Source organism: Schistocerca piceifrons, unplaced genomic scaffold (assembly GCF_021461385.2).
Source record: "Schistocerca piceifrons isolate TAMUIC-IGC-003096 unplaced genomic scaffold, iqSchPice1.1 HiC_scaffold_1872, whole genome shotgun sequence".
Classification (NCBI taxonomy): domain Eukaryota; kingdom Metazoa; phylum Arthropoda; class Insecta; order Orthoptera; family Acrididae; genus Schistocerca; species Schistocerca piceifrons.
The window spans coordinates 100,613-119,276 of NW_025727759.1; the positions used below are offsets into that span (position 1 = coordinate 100,613).

General features: G+C 41.7%; 1 protein-coding gene across 2 annotated transcripts in view; it reads left to right on the plus strand.

Annotated features, from left to right (window-relative positions):
- Window positions 1-1,560: 1,560 nt before the first annotated feature.
- The window catches only part of LOC124741132 (ankyrin-3-like), a 66,727-nt gene continuing 49,623 nt past the window's right edge, over window positions 1,561-18,664 (plus strand). For both annotated transcript variants that reach the window (XM_047248660.1, XM_047248661.1), the window contains exon 1: window positions 1,561-2,611. The gene's annotated coding sequence lies outside the window, so the exon portion shown is untranslated. The remainder of the gene's footprint in view (window positions 2,612-18,664) is intronic.

The window sequence follows — 18,664 nt, forward strand, 5'->3', positions numbered from 1 at the left end:
CTGCAAACCAAATCGTCACCTTCATAATCAAATTGCTTCGCCTTCTTGCCAGTTCTCCTTTCTCCAAATTTTGGTCAAGTCTGCGAAGTTTCAGTTATCTCTTTCGCTGTTAACTGCACATTAACGAAAACTCCTTCGCGGAAATTCCCAATAAACGTAACTAGACTTTCGAGAGATTTAGTTGCTACTTTCACGTCAACGTTTGCGGCTTGAACTGCCTTAGTTGTTGCGCTAATGGCAAAGAGAAGGCCATACTATACGACAACGCCTACAATAAACTCGAAGCTTTTCAAATCGTCCACAGCAAACGAGTGAGCTGCGCTCTTTGTTTTCGATTCAACAGCGCCGTCGCTCACCTCAGGAAGGGCGCCTCTGACTTCTCTCGTCTGGCACTTTAACAGCTTTTACACTCTACACCCTACTTTGAATCTGAAAGATTCATCGCTGTTAAAGCTGGCCCCCTGTACAATAAGATTTCCCATCTCTGAGTGGACGCACTGAAAATAACGTATATTCTTTAAATTACACCAGAAAATGTGACTGCTTTTGCAGTAGATTACGCCGCATCTGATTACACAAGATTAAGACTGTGACTGGCACATGGCATATAAAATGCTCTTGGTTTGCACCTTGATATTCTGGCTTGAACACCACTTGCATCACCTTTCATATTCGATAACTTTGACCTCTGCAGTCATGAATATCGAGTCCTAGTTCATCTAGTATCGAGAAAACGGTTTCAGTCAAACTTTCTCCTGTTGCTGAAGTGACGTTCAGGAAGTCGTGGAAGTGTTCTTCTACAGTCGCTGCGTCTTCTGATAAATTTAGAGACCTAACAATCAATGTCATTTGTTCCTTGTGGCACGTATCAGGAGTACAATCAAGCATGTCAGAAAATTATTTACTTTCGATTACAGAATTAACAACGCTGTTTTTTACTTTGTTGGCAAGCAGATTTATGAGTTCATTTTGAATGTTTTTTTCCAAGAAAATGGTCATGACTTACTTGAGCCTTTACCCACCTCTAATGTTCCTGCAAAACGGGGTCAAATTCTGCTGTCTTTCGATCAAACCAAGAAAACTACCATTATTTCCTTGATAGAGCTTGTCGCTGCCTCCCTTTAAGGCAATATTACTTTGAACTAGGTACCTGATGGTGAGTATAATTCATATTAGAACCTGACGCTAATGTTCTTTCTCTTTTTCCAGTAGTTCAAGGTCAGTATGATCAACACCACTTTATTGTTTCAAATTAACTCGCATTCTACCCACTTTCTTGTACTGTTTATGTTGTTAAATTATTATTCATGCTCTTGAAGCCGATTTCCTAAATGAACCCAGTCACAGAGTCCATCACCTGATAGCTTGTTTGAAGGAAATCGAATATGTTTACAATAAAAAAACAAAGAACTTTGTCGGTAGGTTTCGAATACTTAAGCCATTTACGATCATAGTTTTTCTCAATTTAGTAAACTTCTTATGTTAAAAATGAGTTGAAACATTTTTTCCATTCTCGTTTAAAGGATACTCAAAACTTACAATGTTATTAGGGCCTTTATGTAAAATTTCATTTATCTTTGTGGATGTTAAGCTATTAGGCCAAGTGCCTGGGTCCAAACTCGTGATTGCTTCACAACTGCTAGCAGTAGGCCTACCCGCATGTGGGACAGCTGGGGGTCCGTGTTCCAGTGCTTGTGTTCACTTGCATCTGAAGCACCACACGATGAGAGGCTGCTGTTAACGACATGGCCTTTTAAGCACGCTTGAGTCTCACTGTCTGACGTTGTTGGTCGGAGAAATTTTCCGGAAGCGCCTTTTTGTGAGTTCAAAAACTGTTCAGTTGTAGCTTTTTCTTGATCTTTTGAATACATGAATCGTATCTTTTAAATCTGTTCCTTTCAGGAAAGGTTTCCCTGTTGGCACTTTGAAATCCACAGGACAGGGAAAAACACTGTATCTTCACACACACAGCGCACACACAACACGTGAAGTGGGAATGTGCGGCAGGCATATGTATCAACTGACGAGAATAAAACAATCATTCTGTGGGAACACCTTCTGACGGGTAGAATGTAATGCTTGATTGTTATCCACAGCAATGACTAGAAATGGCGCGGAGAGGCAGCGAGCAGCAATGAATCGAATCGACGCATGGGCAGCGGCCGTGTGTTGGCAGCACAGCCGCTGGTTCCCTCGACTCCGGTGCGGGCATAATTTTCTGAGAAGTACTCCAGTGGCCACAGCAGTGTCACAGTGAGCGTAGAATTGGATTACATTAAGTGAAAAGTACTTTCACAAACATGTTACTTTATTTTTTTCAGCTTGTCCGCAATAACAAAATTAGGACGACCGTCTTCGTATTACATTCGCATGTTCTGCGCAGGGTCCCTGGAAGCGCTGCCCCCTGTGAGGCCCCCGTAGCAGGCTGCAGTTGGTACCTGCCGGCCTCGCAGCCGTTGGCAGCACTGACTGCGTGCCACAGCCCTGCCGCTTCAGGCGTCTGTCGCATTTGTAGCCAGTCGTGTCCAGTGTGACGTTCTGCGTTGGGATTTCGTGCTGCTGCTGCTGCTGCGCCGAGAATTTCTCCTGCTACACCCACACCCTTAATAAGGTAAGGACGACTGTTTTCATGCGTTCCTGTAGTGTTGAATTATTTTCTTTGTTTTCATTTGGTTTGTTTTTCCAAAGTCACGGTAGCTGTAAGGTCTCATTTAGGTTCACTATGGAGACTACAGCGTATAAAGCAAACCGCGTTCGGTTATTACGCTCTCAGAATACTAACGAATTTCGTATTACAAATCTTGTTACTTTAAAGTCCTACCGACATTCCTATTAATTCTACTGTTCTACGGACTTTAGGCATGAGTGAAAAGCATAGGCTCGGACGAGATTTGTACTCGTATTCGCGCCATTTTGTTCAATTTTTTTCCCCCGAAATATAGGTTCGTATTTGTACACGTGTGATCCATAAAAGGATTATTGTGCGTGTTAGGAATAACGGAACAGAATGACGGAACACTGCTTCTGCAAGTAGATAAGATGCTATGGCAACTTCGACTGTTGAGGAATTAAACAATTACTTTACGTCAGGATACTGCGTAGACCTTGGGACAGTCTGATCCTATTCCTAATGGTTTGAAATCAAACCAAGCTGGACGCATTTTGACAGTTCCATAGTGGAGCATTGAATCAGATATTTCCCGAAGCAGTCGGCTCCACGAAAACTGCCGAATTTAGTACAACTAATCTGTTCGCGTCTTTCCCCCAGTCCTGCATTAGCAATCGTCAGCACGTTAAGTCACGCAAATGTGTTTTAATACAGAACGCTGTTCCATTGAATTTCGATATCTTCACTTTTCTAGAGTAATGTTTTTGGTGACAAGGTAGTCTGTTGGGTAGTCAGTAAGACAGATAATGTTACCCTCCATTTCGTCTTTGTTCTATATGTGTGAGTGCAGAAATTACTGAATTAGTACGTTGACCTAAAATTGATCCTCTTGCTAGAAAAGTTGTCAAAATTCCCTGCGTTAGGGACTTAGTCTTCACTTCTGTTAATAATCGTGCATCTCCAGGCAGTGACTGTGCCGTACACTTACAAAAAAAGTAGTCGGTTTTCTGATAAGGGGGTATCTGGACGAGTGAAGCAGTATCCCACGTAATGGACCAGTACTGAAACACTTTGGCAGTAAAACCAGCCATCCTCAGAATCTTTTCTGATAAGTGTTTGTCATTGCTCAGAACGATATCAAGATACAGAGTATCAGCTACAAATCTCACTGCAGAACTCAACTATTATATATATTCTTGATGGAACAGTCCATAGCTGTACTTTCGGTTCATAGCGTGCACGTCGGACACTACGAACAGGCAGTTCACCTGTGGACTGTTCCATCAAAAAATAAGCTGGGAGAAACTGAAGATTCACACACATGTTCCTGTCAAACCAAACGGGTGCTGCTGAGTAATACTTTATTAGGACAAATGAAGAATTATTCAAGTGTTGCGGCCTTTAAGAAGAACGCATTGTTACATCTGTAGTTGCCTACAGTATGAAGGGTGTTGCTGTTGCGTAGAGAAAGGAAAACACAGTTTATATCACAGAAAGCGGATCTCTTGTCATTAGTACGTTGGGAGTAATTTCATCGTCTTTTGTGTAAGTAAATGAAAAATAGCAATGCAGGTGGTTGTAGACAAACTTCCACAAAGAGGGGCTGATACGATAGCCACCTCCCTGAAATATGGCTTGTGTTGACAAATTGGTCTGCATACATACATACGTACATACATTGATCCTTGTTGCATAGAGCATTAATACATTTCGTAACGATGTGGGATGTTTTCTTTGCACAAAATAGTAAATATTTTTATAGTTAATACTTCATGTTTAAAAATTCATCTATTGAGTAGGAGTTGTCATTCAGGAATACTTTTATTTTCTTTTAAATGTTGGTTAGATATCTGCCGGATTTTTAATGCTATTTGGTAAATGACCAAATACTTTTGTGGCAACATAATTCACACCTTTTTGTGACAAAGTGAGATTTAATCCAGAGTAGTGAAGATAATGGTTTCTTCTAGTGTTGTAGCTATGCACTTCGCTGTTACTTTTGAATTGGGGTGGGTCATTAATGACAAATCTCATAAATGAATATATGTATGTCGAAGGTACTGTGAATATCTCAAGTTCATTAAATAAACGTCCACAAGGTGATCTTCGGTGGGCTCCAGCTGTTAGCCTGATCACACCCTTCTGTGCTATGAATACTTTTCCTCTTAGTGACGAATTGCCCCCGAATACGATACCATGTGTAAGCAGTGAATGAAAATAGGCATAGTAGGCTAATTTAATGATGTTCATCACCAATATTTTGCAATAACCGCAGTAGCGTAAGTAGCTCAACCTATTTCAGCAGATCATCGATGTTTTTTCAAATTCAATTTCTCATCAGTGTACACATCCAGAAATTTTGAATACCCTGCCTTAGCAACAGACTTGCGTTCATAGCCTATATTTATCAATGTTTTTATGCCATTTACTGCACAGAATTGTATACACTGTTTTTTCTTAAAATTTAATGAGTGTCCACTTGCAGAGAACCACTTAGTAATTTTGTGAAAGACATTAGTTACAATTTCCTTGGGTGTGATTACTGTACTTGTATCATTAGCAAAAAGAACTAGCTTTGCATCTTCATGAATACAGAGTGGCGAGTCATTAATGTATATTAAGACCAATAAGGAAACAGACTGAACTCTGTGGGACACCGTTCTTGATACCTCCCCAGTTAAAGGACTCCGCTGGTTTTCGCAGACTATTTGTACTGTTAATTTGAGCCTTCTGCTTTCTTCCAGTTAAATATGAATTAAACCATTCGTGCACTGTCCCACTCATGACACAATACTTAAGCTTGTCTAGAAGAAATTCATGATTCACACCATCAAAAGCCTTTGAGAGGTCACAAAATATTCCAATGGATGAAGTTCGGTTATTCAGTGCATTTAATATTTGATCAGTGAAAGCAAATATATAGCATTTTCTGTTGAAAAGTCTTTCTGAAAACCAAACTGACATTTAATTAGTATGTCATTTTTACAGATAAGAGATTCTGCTCCTGAAGAATTTTGGATAAAGATGTCAGGACTAAGACTGGGTGGTAGTTGTTAGCATCAGACCTATCCCCCTTTTTTATGCCGTTGTTGAACAACAGCGTATTTCAGTCTATCTGGAAAAATTCATATGTGGCTGAGAATCCTACTTATTTGTTGGAACAAGCTTTCAGTACTCCGTAGCACAGCAAGAGGTGTAGGTTGGTGTGGAATAAGAAGATACGGCTGAGAGACGGATAAGAGCATAAATGTGAATGCGAAATAAAGGGTGGGGCTACGGGGTTCGTATGTAGCATGTACTTAATCATAAGAGCAAACCAGATGCAAACAAACGAAAGTGTGATGATTGGTCAGCAGCCGTAGCTCTCTTACCACTGGTGGTGCTCCGCTCTTGGAAGTAGGTCCAACTTAAGTGTTCGATAGCTTATTACTATGTCAGTGTGGAAGAACCTTTCAGACATTCTGACGTATTAACAGCCATCAACGTCTATCTTAATCGTACTTTACCTACGTAACTTTTATCTTAAAAATTGTGTACAGTCACAGTCCCTGTAACGAGTACTTGTGCTCTTTCTCGCTGTTCATACGTACCGCGAAAATGGACGACACTGCTTCCTGCTCCGTAGTGAAACACGCGCATGGAACACCTTTAATGGGGAGAAACAAGTAGTTAATGTTCACAAGATTACAGACAAAAATCAGCTGTTGACTTTTTTTCGAGTAGGACCATGTATCAGAAATAAGGGAGGTGTTAACTACATGCGTGGCGTGATGGACAGGGTCGTAGACTGACCATCGTGTGTGCCGGCGGGCGGTGGTTCTACACTCCACGTGGTGCGAAATTTTCTTTGTTAGGTTTGAATACCTAAAGCATATAAATATGAAACTCATCACATCTACATATACATCTATATGGTTACTCTGCAATTCACACTTAAGTGTCTGGCAGAGGGTTTATCGAACCATTTTCATACTACTTCTCTACCATTCCACTCTCGAATGGCGCGTGCGAAAAAGGAACACTATATCTTTCCGTTCGAGCTCTGCTTTCTCTTATTTTAATATCATGATCATTTCTTCCTACGTAGTTGGGTGTCGACAAAATATTTACACATTCAGGAGAGAAAGTTGGAGATTGAAATTTCGTAAATAGATCTCTCCTCAATCAAGACTGCCTTTGATTCAGTGACTCTCACCCCAACTCGCGTATCATATCAGTTACACTCTCACCCCTATTTCGCGATAACACGAAATGAGCTGCCCTTCCTTGAACTTTTTTCGATGTCCTCCGTCAATTCTACCTGGTAAGGATCCCATACCGCGCAGCAATATTCCAGCAGAGGATGGACAAGTGTGATGTAGGCTGTCTCTTTAGTGTGACCTGTTCTGCCAACAAAGCGCAGTCTTTGTTTCGCCTTCCCCACAATATTATCTATGTGATATTTCCAATTTAAGTTGCTCGTAATTGTAATTCCTAGGTATTTAGTCGAATTGACAGCCCTAAGATTTGTGCGATTTATCGTATACCCAAAATTACTCGGATCTCTTTTAGTACCCATGTGGATGACCTCCCACTTTTCTTTTGCTTAGTGCCAATTGACACTTTTCGCACCATACAGAAATTCTCTCTAGGTCATTTTGTAGTTGGAATTGATCGTCTAATGACTTTACAAGACTGTAAATTACAGCGTCATCTGCAAACAGTCTAAGGGGGCTGCTCAGATATCTCCTAGATAAAGTATGTAAATCAGGAACAGCAGAGGCCCTATGACACTACCTTGCGGAACGCCTGATATCACTTCTGTTCTACTCTATGATTTCCGTCTATCGCCACGAACTGTGACCTCTCTCGGAGAGGAAATCACGAATCCAATCACACAACTGAGACGATACTCCATATGCACGCAATTTAATACTCGCTTGTGAGGAACGGTATCGAAAACCTTACGGAAATCTAGGAATATGGAATCGATCTGAGATCCCATGTCGACAGCACTCATTACTTCATCGGAATGGAAAGCTAGCTGTGTTGCACAAGAACGATATTTTCTGAATCCGTGTTGGTTATGTATCAATAAATCATTTTCTTCAAGGTGATTTATAATGTTAAAGTACATTACGTGCTCCAGAATCCTCCTGCAAATTGGTCAGTGATATGGGTCTGTAATTAAATGGATTACTCCTATTTCCTTCCTTCAGTATTGGTGTGACCTGTGCTACTTTTCAGTCTTTAGGAACAGACCTTTCGTCAAGTGAGCAGTTGTATGTGATTGCCAAGAAAGGCGGTATTGCATCTGCATACTCTGAAAGGAACCTGATTGGTACACCATCTGGACCGGAAGAATTGCCTTTCTTAAGAGATTCGAGTTGTGTCGCAACACCTAAGCTACCTACTTTTATGTCACTCATGCTAACAGCTGCTGTGGTTTTTCAGAGGCACAATCATCGGTAACTTCTCCATCGCTATCGCGGTGTTGACTGTTTTTTACCACTCGTGTACTTTACATACGACCAGAATCTCTTTGGGTTTTCTACCATATTTTGAGACAATATTTCATTGTGGAAACTATTAAAAGCATCTCGCATAGACGTCCGCACTAAATTTCGAGCTTCCGTGAAACTTAGCCAGTTTTGGGGCTTCTGCGTTCTTCTGATTTTGGCTTGCTTTTTTCGTTGCTTCTGCAACAGTGTTCTGATGTGTTTTGTGTACCGTGATGGATCAGTCCCGTCTCTTATTAACTTAGATGGTATGAATCTATTGCTGTCGATACTGTATCTTTGAATTTGAGCCATATCTGGTCTACACTTACATAATTAGCTTGGGAGTAATGGAGACTCTCTCTTAGGAAGGCATGAAGCAGAATTTTTATCTGCTGTTTTAAATAGATATATTTTGCGTTTATTTTTAGTGGTTTTGGTTGATACGGTTTTGAGTCATATATGGCAATTAACTTGTGCATCACCAATTTTAAGAAAAATGCACATCTTGTAGTTTACAATTACATATCACACGAAAATTTCTGGTTTTCATCGCAAGTATACGTTCTTAATTACAGATATATTATAAAAGATTGCAAAAGATGGTTGAAGATAAAACATTACGTGATTAAATTTTTTCGAGAAAAATTAAAAAGTACTGTTTGAATATGCCCATTGTTTTGTAGGACAGATGTGGTCTCACATGAGCCAGAGTGATAAATGTCGCAGAAAGATGGAAGACAATTTTGATGGCGTCGAGCACGCTGTACAAATGAATTATTTTTAGAGTTGTGGTCGTAACACTGCAGTCTGAACCCGGCAGAATTGATATGGAGCCAAGTTAAGGTATTTGTCGCGAGAAATAACAAGACATTACGCTGTCAAACGAACTGCAACTAATGCGCGAAGCTTTGTGACACGGCACTGCCAAACGATGGCGAACTGCAGAACAGCACGTCACGAAAGAGGAGGAGGAAATGTGGACATTTTTGTGGCTTGGGGTTCTGTCTCTGATGACTCGTTATCAACGTAGTTGTACTGAAGTGTATTCAGCGGTGTCCGATGTGGAAGGAGTTCAGAGATTACCAGACAGCTGACTCCGATACCTTCAGTGGCTTAGTATTTTACTACATTGCGCTACTACAGTGCGCTTTCACGCCACACACAGCTCAAGTAGAAAAATTACCCTCGTTAGTCACGAATTTTCATCACTCCTGCTTTTAATTAAAATACTATGTTCGCTAATATCGATGGCATGTTATACTTTCCGTCCGGTCACCTAAGGAGAAAACACCCGAGTTTTGCCATATATTATTTCCTTCTGTTTAAAAATTCACATCCAAAGCTGTATTGTCCTCTGCTCGTCTCTGTTTACGTCCGAACCGCCACTGCTCACACCAGTGCACGTTAGCTGGACCACTTGCCCGGCCAGCGCTGTCAAAGCTAAATGCACCGGTAAAGCTGTTGTCCCGTATTACAGCACAAGTCGATACGCACAGCATAAAACGAACCCTCATCATCGTACTTGATTGCACTTGTGATCGCTTGGTTTCCGCTCCTCCTGAAACTAAATCCAAAGAGGTTCCAGCAAACGCGGAAGAGTACATAGTGTAATGTTTACATGAAGTTTATTGTGATGAACGGAGTATATTCCGATGTCCAGATTTGCACTACATTCAACGCACTTTGCCGTATATATCATGCCTTCCAAATTAAAATCTTAAAACTGCTAGGGCACAACCACGTACCGTAAAACAAGACTCCCCACCGAGTGTCCCAGCGACGCCACACACTGGCTTTGACCTGTGTCGTAGTTTCACGTGACTCTCTCTCTACTCCCAGTACAGAGCCAGAACACAACACTGACCTTTGTTTCCCTCCCACATTGTTGCTTGGAAGGCGGGGTGTGCTGACACGTTTCTGCAGCTGCGACTGAAAGGGCAGTTTGTGATTTGGTGAAGTGTATGAATGTGCTGTGATGGAAACAAACTAAATAGTCCTTCTTACTACACGTATTTTACGCATACTGCGTTTTGGTGAGTGGTTTATCCGGCGTTTTCGTCGTCGGTCAAAGATGGGCAGCGGTAGCAACAGGTGCGGTGTTTTCTTATTCCTAGTGTGGACACATCTCGTAGAGTACTGGTCCGTATTTCCTTTCACGAAATTCGTGCAGCAAGAATCGTCATGTGCTGTTAAATGTGCATTCAGTCTGCGTCGGAAAACAATATCTTTACTATTCACTCTTTAGGTGTTTCTGATCACGTGATCTTCTGATGCAAACCTGTAAAGTGTTATACGGAACTCAGAATTCAAATGATGGTTCACTCGTCAGTATGCAAATGAAGACAGTAATAAATTTGTCATCGGGATGGAAATTTCATTTTTAGCTACGTAATGCATACGAAGTTATACGGAGAATTTTCCCGTCATTTAGAAGTCAGTAACTTTTCTCATGACTTCAGTTGTGCCGTGTTGTGGTTGGTGGGAAACAGCAGTCGCAGTAGACGCCAGGTTATATTCAGTTTCCGCGAAGCGTAAGTGGTGCATTTCGGAGTCATTATTTATTAAGTTGCACACCACGAAACTCTGTGATACATTTTAGGGTACATAGGTATTGGAAAACTGAAACGCCCTTCGCAAGTGTGCAGTCCAGGCATGCAGTACGAGCATTGGACAGCGTCTCCAGTACTTGGAGCTGGAACAACGGTTCTGCTCGATTGGTCGGCTGTGTTCCTGTGAAGACAAAAAAAGGAAATGGCGGAAGACAAGACTTTATGTGGGCCGTCAAGAATGGTTAAAAAAAGAAACTTATCACACCGTTACCCCGTGAGTTGACATTTGCACGTGACTATTATAATTATTTATGCATCAAAAAAGTTGTCATTTTTCATGGCTGCTACTGGATAGGAGGTCCTAAATTCCGTATTATGAAACAGCACCGTTTCAGGGCAGCTCTACATGGAAGATTTTTTAAAACACGACACTTTCTTTCTGATGTGTTATCAGACGTCATATAAGGACGTATCGGCTGCTAAAGCCTTCATTACAGTCAGTTTACGGTGCGGGGGCTGATCTTCCAGCGGTTGATTGTGAGGCAGCGGTTGTAAGCGTTGAGTTACAGAGCAGAGGGTAGCTACGGAGGTGACTCGCGTCCTACCATCTCACCTTCACGTTTGTAAAGGTTCTGGGACTTCTTTATTAAGTTAATTGCAGTTAGTTCTTAGATATTAGACATTGTGTACATACAGTAGTTCCCTTTCTCTGGAGGCGTGCGTCTCAGGTCTGGGTTGTCATTGTCAATAATTTACAAATCTACATATTAAGTGTGAAACTCGCAAATGTGAATAAATATTCACACGTTGATCATCTGGAAAAGCAAATTGCCATTCAAAATAAAAAGCATAGAACTGAACGACACATTTGCCACATAATAAAAAGGTAACGTAGTCTCAGCTATACATAAAATTTAGCCATATGTGAAGTGTACAAAAGACAATTTACGGGCTAGTTTTTCTAGGCCACTTCTTTCCCAGACAAAAATCTCCCATTAAAGGCTCTCTTCAACCACCTATATTACGCTTTTCTTGATTTTATTACACATAATGCTACAGATAGTGGCGTGTTTTCGAGAGATGCTAGCTATGTTGAGGTTTCGAAAAGGCTTTACTTACTGGACACAAGGTAAGTGAGCTGATCGTTTACCTCACTTGTTAGAATGACTGCCCCTCCCCTTTTTTTCTGACTACGGACCAACTCCACACATCAGTTTTCAGATGTTTTAAAAATAAGTTTATTTTCTTGAGAAGCTTGAATGAGCAGGTTATTGGAATATGTGCTGGCTGGCTTAAGATTCTTTTTGCTTGTAAATCAGCAAGTGGTCTCACTTTTGGTGTTGATGAAGGTGTATTAGCAAAAGCAGTTGGCACAACTTTTTCAGTAAGTTTCGGAGCTAATTCTTGCCAACATCTCTCCCTTATCCACAGCCCGGTCCACATGAATGCAATACTTATGGCGTCAAAATAACGTCACGTTTGCAGAAACTCCTGTGAACTGCAAGTTGCCCTTAACACAGCTCCGAGATCACACCACAGCGCTACGGAAGACGAAATACACTACTGGCCATTAAAATTGCTACACCAAGAAGAAATGCAGATGATAAACGGTTATTCATTGGACACATATATTATACTAGAACTGATATGTGCTTATATTTTCACGCAATTGGGGTGCATAGATTCTGAGAAATCAGTACCCAGAACAACCACTTCTGGGCGTAATAACGGCCTTGATACGCCTGGGCATTGCGTCAAACAGTGTTTGGATGGCGTGTACAGGTACAGCTGCCCATGCAGCTTCAACACGATACCACAGTTCATCAAAAGTAGTGAATGGCGTATTGTGACGAGCCAATTGCTCGGCCACCACTGACCAGACGTTTTGAATTGGTGAGAGATCTGGAGAATGTGTTGACCAGTGCAGCATTCGAGCATTTTCTGTAAGCAGAAAGGCCCGTACAGGACCTGGAACATGCGGTAGTGCAGTATCATGCTGAAATGTAGGGTTTCACAGGGATCGAATGAAAGGTAGAGCCACGGGTCATAACACATCTGAAATTTAACGTCTACTGTTCAAAGTGCCGTCAATGCGAACACGTGGTGACCGAGACGTGTAACCGATGGCGCACCATACCATCACGCGGTGTGATACGCCATTATGGCGATGACGAATACACGCTTTCAATATGCGTTCACCGCTATGTCGCCAAACACGGATGCTGTAAACACAACCTGGATTCATCCGAAAAAATGTTTTGCCATTTGTGCATCCAGGTTCGTCGTCGAGTACACCATCGCAGGCGCTCCTGCCTGTGATGCAGCATCAAGGGTAACCGCAGCCATTGTCTTCGAGCTGATAGTCCATGCTGCTGGAAACGTCGTCGAGCTGTTCGTACAGATGGTTGTCGGTCTTGCAAACGTCCCCATCTGTTGACTGACGGATCGAGACGTGGCTGCACGATCCGTTACAGCCGTGCGGATAAGATGCCTGTCATCTCGACTGCTAGTGAAACGAGGCCGTTGGGATCCAGCACGGCGTTCCGTATTACCCTCCTGAACCCACCGATTCCATTTTCTGCTAACAGTCATTGGATCTCGACCAACGCGAGCAGCAATGTTGCGATACGATAAACCGCAATCGCGACAGGCTACAATCCGAACGTTATCAAAGTCGGAAACGTGATGGAACGCATTTCTCCTCCTTACACGAGGCATCACAACAACGTTTCACCAGGCGACGCCGGTCAACTGCTGTTTGTGTATGAGAAATCGGTTGGAAACTTTCCTCATGTCAGCACGTTGTAGGTGTCGCCACCGGCGCCAACCTCGTGTAAATGCTCTGAAAAGCTAATTGTTTGCATATCACAGCATCTTCCTGTTGGTTAAATTTCGCGTCTGTAGCACGTCATCTTCGTGGTGTAGCAATTTTAATGGCCAGTAGTGTATTAATAATAATAGTAACCTCAGAGTTTTTCAGATGATCCAGTTATCTGTAATGTATTGTCTGCAAGAAGCTGCATAAATATTCAGTCAGATCTTGATAAGAATTCAAAGCGGTGGAAAAACGGCAACTTGATTTAAATGTTCATAAATGTAAGACTGTGCCTCCACAAAACGAAAAAAATGGTGTTCTATGACTATAATATCAACGAGTCACTGTTGGAATCGGCCGACACATAAAAAGTACCTGGTATGAAATGGAATGACGACATACGCTTAGTTGTGGGTATAGCTGGTGACTGACTTCCGTTTACTGGAAGAATACTGGCGGGGATCAGTCAGCCTACAAAGGACTTTGCTCACAAACCACTCGTACCACCGATTCTACAATGTTGCTCAAGTATGTGGGACCCGCACCAAATAAGACTAACAAGGGATACTGAACGTATACAGAGAAGGGCACCACGAATTGTCATGGATTTGTTTGAGCCGTAGGAGTGTAACCGAAGTACGCAAGGAACTGAACTTCCAGACTCAGACAGACCCAAACTATCCCGAGAAAGTGTATTAACAGTTTCAAGAACCGCCTTTAGATGGTAATGCTAGGAATATACTTCCAACCCTCTACGTACCGCTCACATAGGGATCGTGAGGATAAGATTAAAATAACTACTAAGCGTACAAAGGCATTCAGTCATTCTTCCCGCGCTCCATACGTGACTGGAACAGGAAGAAACCCTGACAACTGGTACTGTGGCACACACTCTCTGCCACGGTCGTTTGCAGAGCATGTAGATGTAGATGCAAATGTAGATGCTGTTGAGCATCGTATTATCAAAGCGTCTTCCGTAGTTTCGGGCAATTCTCGTTCTCATTTTCTTTTCTTTTTTCATCGCAGTGCATCTTAGTTTTCGTTACATCACAGACGCAGGATTTCTGCTGCAGATTTCTTCTGCACTTTCTCGAGCCGGCCTATTCATCCACAGTTGTTCCTACTTGTACTTCGGTCGATTCCCAAGTTGAGCTCCCATTTTCTCTTTCAAAATTACCTAATGCTGTTTCTAATTTCAGCTCGCAAGTACTGTGGATTCCTATAAAATTTTAATGATTCCAGTTTAAGTGGATTGGCTGTAGCTATTTGTTATGATTTGCCTAAGGCTTCTGTGCATGTACTGTATTTGCAACATCGAGCGTTTCCTTAACTGTACTTTCCAGTTCCAAAACTCCTGCTGTTTATTCGCTCCCAAGTGTCTCGATAATGTCCGCACTTGGCTTACATACAGGATGGCGCACGAAATGTGTTACCATTTTGTTTTTGAATGTAAACTTTGTCAATACAGTCTGAAAGGAACATATACTACAATGAGGAGCCGTCCATGGAGATTTGTTCTAACTGAGCACATGCTCAATATGTCCGCCATTGGGGAGCCAATTTTGTCCGTCATTGAAGCGAGCTGGAAGCCTGAGTGAAATGATCTGTACGTCGAAATGCTCGTGTAAAAACTCATAGTCCAGACCTCAATCCATGTGACTTTCTTCTTTGGGGGTACCTAAAGGAAAAAATATCCCCGGAACGTTCACTTGATTTAATGGAGCTCAGAAAACTTATTTTTCAAGCTTCCACTGAAATTGCGGAAGACATGTGCCGTAGGTAATCACTAACTTCAGTATTCGTTTGAAGGAAGGTCGGAAACGAAATGGCGGACATATTCAGTATGCGCTGAGTTAGAGCAAATCTCCATGGGCGGCTCTTCATTGTAGTATATGTTCCTTTCAGATCGTATTGACAAAGTTCATATTCAAGAACAAAATGGCAACACATTTCGTGCGCCACCCTGTATGTTGCCAGTGAACATGGGCATTCGTTTTAGTAGATTAAAGAATTCCCTATGATCACCATCAGTCACATCCCCCATGCTCCTGTTCTAGCCACCTGACAACCAGCCTTTCCCGCTCACTCTTTTCTGTTCTCCCTCTATCCCACTTAACCTGTTTCCTGCCTCTCCAAATGCCGCGTGGTTTGAGGCGCCGTGTCACGGATTGCGCGGTCCCTCCCGCCGGAGGTTCGAATCCTCCCACGGGCATGTGTGTGTGTGTGTGTGTTGTTCTTAGCATAAGTTAGTTTACATTAGTTTAAGTAGTGTGTAAGTCTAGAGACCGATGACCTTAGCTTCTTCAAATTGCGCAGTGTCGTCCTTGATTTTAAGTTCTGAACGTTTCTTCCATATCATCATCAATTTCTGAGCTCAGTGATTCTACTGTAGTCGTTAAGGTGCCATATTCGGCAACTAAATCTCAGTTCAGCTCGTCCTTTGACGCCAGCAAGTCTGCAGTCTGCCTTTAACTCTTCGCTGTGTGCTTATTCTTTTTATCAGCGTGGCCAAATTGGCCAATCATGTTCTGCTCAGAGCTACATGCTCTGCTGCCCTCTGTTCACTTATCGTTGCTTCAGCCTCGCTCGCACTCACACTTAATAAGTTGTGCACTCGACCTGAAACACTGCTAGCTGTGACTGGAACAGGCTGTGCACGTCCTAAATCTAAACATCTCCGCTGCACCACTGAAGTCTGGCTCACTCATTTGTCTCGAATCGGAGGAACTTACCGTTTCATTTTGCACATTTTCGTGGCTAAAAGTGGGGAGAACCTATCTCCTACACGTGTCTGTACCTTTTCAGTCTCTTTTTTGGGCATTTCGTCTACTGACTCCTCACCACCTTTTTTTCTTTTCTCCTCGTACTGCTTTTGGAGCGAGTACACGTAACAGTTTCCGAATAACGCAAATGAAAATCTTATACAAAAAAACACTACCTGAAACAGTCACTTCAATAACATGCTAAATTTTTACCAAGTTCATCACACTGGCTAAACAAGAGTATTCATCACAAGCAACCTGATAGAATGAAAATGAGCTTCACACGCAATTCCCAGCGCAAAATCATTGTCACACCGAGGATTAATTACATTTAAAAAACTCCCCAATCAAAAGGATTACAACGAAAAGCTCCCAAAGTACCATAAACACACTTCACACAAAATTCAAAACAGACATCAAAGACGACACTGTTTCATAAAGCAAGCAACAACGCTGATCAACCACAATGAAGTAATTGTGTGAGATCTGTAGAAAATAAAATTTACATGTTAGTACACCCTAACAATGTCACAGCATCGATATAAGATCCCTGGGGTGACCGAAACCCTGTGCAGAAGGGTCTCGCCATTATGAAGGCTACCTGTTCTCCACAAAATTCAGATTTAATGGCAAAGTCGGTGTTCCGAATGAAACATGTTCCTGACCTCAAATACCAACAGCCACCAGGCAAACAGAGGTTATTTTCGTTTTCGTTTCATTGAGCACGCACCAGACACACAAACTTAGATTGTGGCTGAAATTCGTTCATGTACTGGAAAAATAGCCGAGAAAACCACCACCTGTCAGGCTGTTGTATGAGCTAAGGAATGAAATATCCTCGTACTGGATACACAAGACAACATATTACAATTTTATTGATTGATCGCTATTAAGGGAAGATAAGAACTGAATGATTTGAGGGAGCTTGACTAGGAAGCAGAGTGGCTCTATGAGGTGGTATGTAAAGAGCCACTCGACATTTATGTCTGAATTAAAACACACGAAAATATTAAATGGTGCTTAAACTTCGACATATGGTACGTCTCTCTCGAATGCAGCCTCCAAATGCGGAACCCAATCTGCTAAATATGGGGTAGGATTTACTTGATGCAGACACTGACCATCCATACATTATATAGTTTTGAAGAATGCTTGCTTATTCTGCTTTTAAGTACACTGGGACAGAGAGCAACTACTTTCGGCAGTCAACTTCTGAGGACAAAGGCCCATTGCAAGAATTCACTATAAATCCAATAATTAGACAGTACAATTACTGAATAAGAGCACCTCTACTCTGTACTTGACAAAGAATTTTATGTTCGTTTTTGGCCTCTAATATGAGACACACAACTCGTGTGGGGGAAATGAAGTGGTTCTAGCACTACACATTCCACCCTCCAAAGGGACTTCACAGTTGAAAATATTCTTTCCACAACAATATTTGTGTATAGTACAGCAGGAGCAAAATTCACAAGCGTGTCTATATTTTTACATGAAGTACCTGTACTTTTAAGTGTGTGGAATATATCACACAGTCTCTTAACTGTTTCCAAATTAGCTTTTTCCAATTCCTCAAATTTCTGGGATACAATGTTCACGCATCGTATCTCGTCTGAAATGTTGCACATTAGTCTACTGCCTTAAGAATTATCAGAAAATTTAAAAGTTCAGCCCAAGAAACAGTATTTTTTTTTTTTTTTTTTTTGTGTTATCCAATGAGATGATTTCAGAGGTTGAGGTGGAGAACTCTACTTTTCCAAACAAGTCACAAAAGTGTCTTAGAATTGGTAAAAGGCTCGTATTTTGACTGAGTGAAAGTACCTTCTTTTCCAAGTTAATTAAAATGGTATTGATTATTTCTTGAAGCAAGCTGAAACTGTGGTTATTTCCAACTTTTGGATTGAATTTAAAAAAAACATTTTCAATGGGCATTGTGTGAAATGAAGCCAAAGAAGTGACCGTCGGTTCTCGAAAATTTGTTTTAGCAACGTGGGACATGTATTCTGAGATAGAAAACAAGATTTCAAAGGTTCATACATGTCAATAACTTTTGTAACTCCTGGCAACAATGACAACCATCTAGTTTTAATACTACCAAGAACTTTCCCGTATCCAGTATCAACGAAATCACAGAAAGATTTCAGTTGGTCCACACGTTGAGGGTAAATGTGTGTCGTGCTCAGTGTAACTTATTTTAAGTTAGAGCAAGTAGTACGTGAGCCCAGGCACCGATGACCTCAGCATTGATATCCCTGTAACGTTCTTTAACGACAACTTGTCACACTCGTCCGTCATTTCTGGAGTAGCAAATGATCGATACGAATCGCGAAGCTCGCGCGTAAGTCACTGGCACTCAGCACGAAGACGGAAGATGTTGTGTTCACACCTCTCCTCATCCCGTGACCAAAATGCAGCGTCTTTGTTCCATCTTTGCGTTCAGCAAAAGCGGT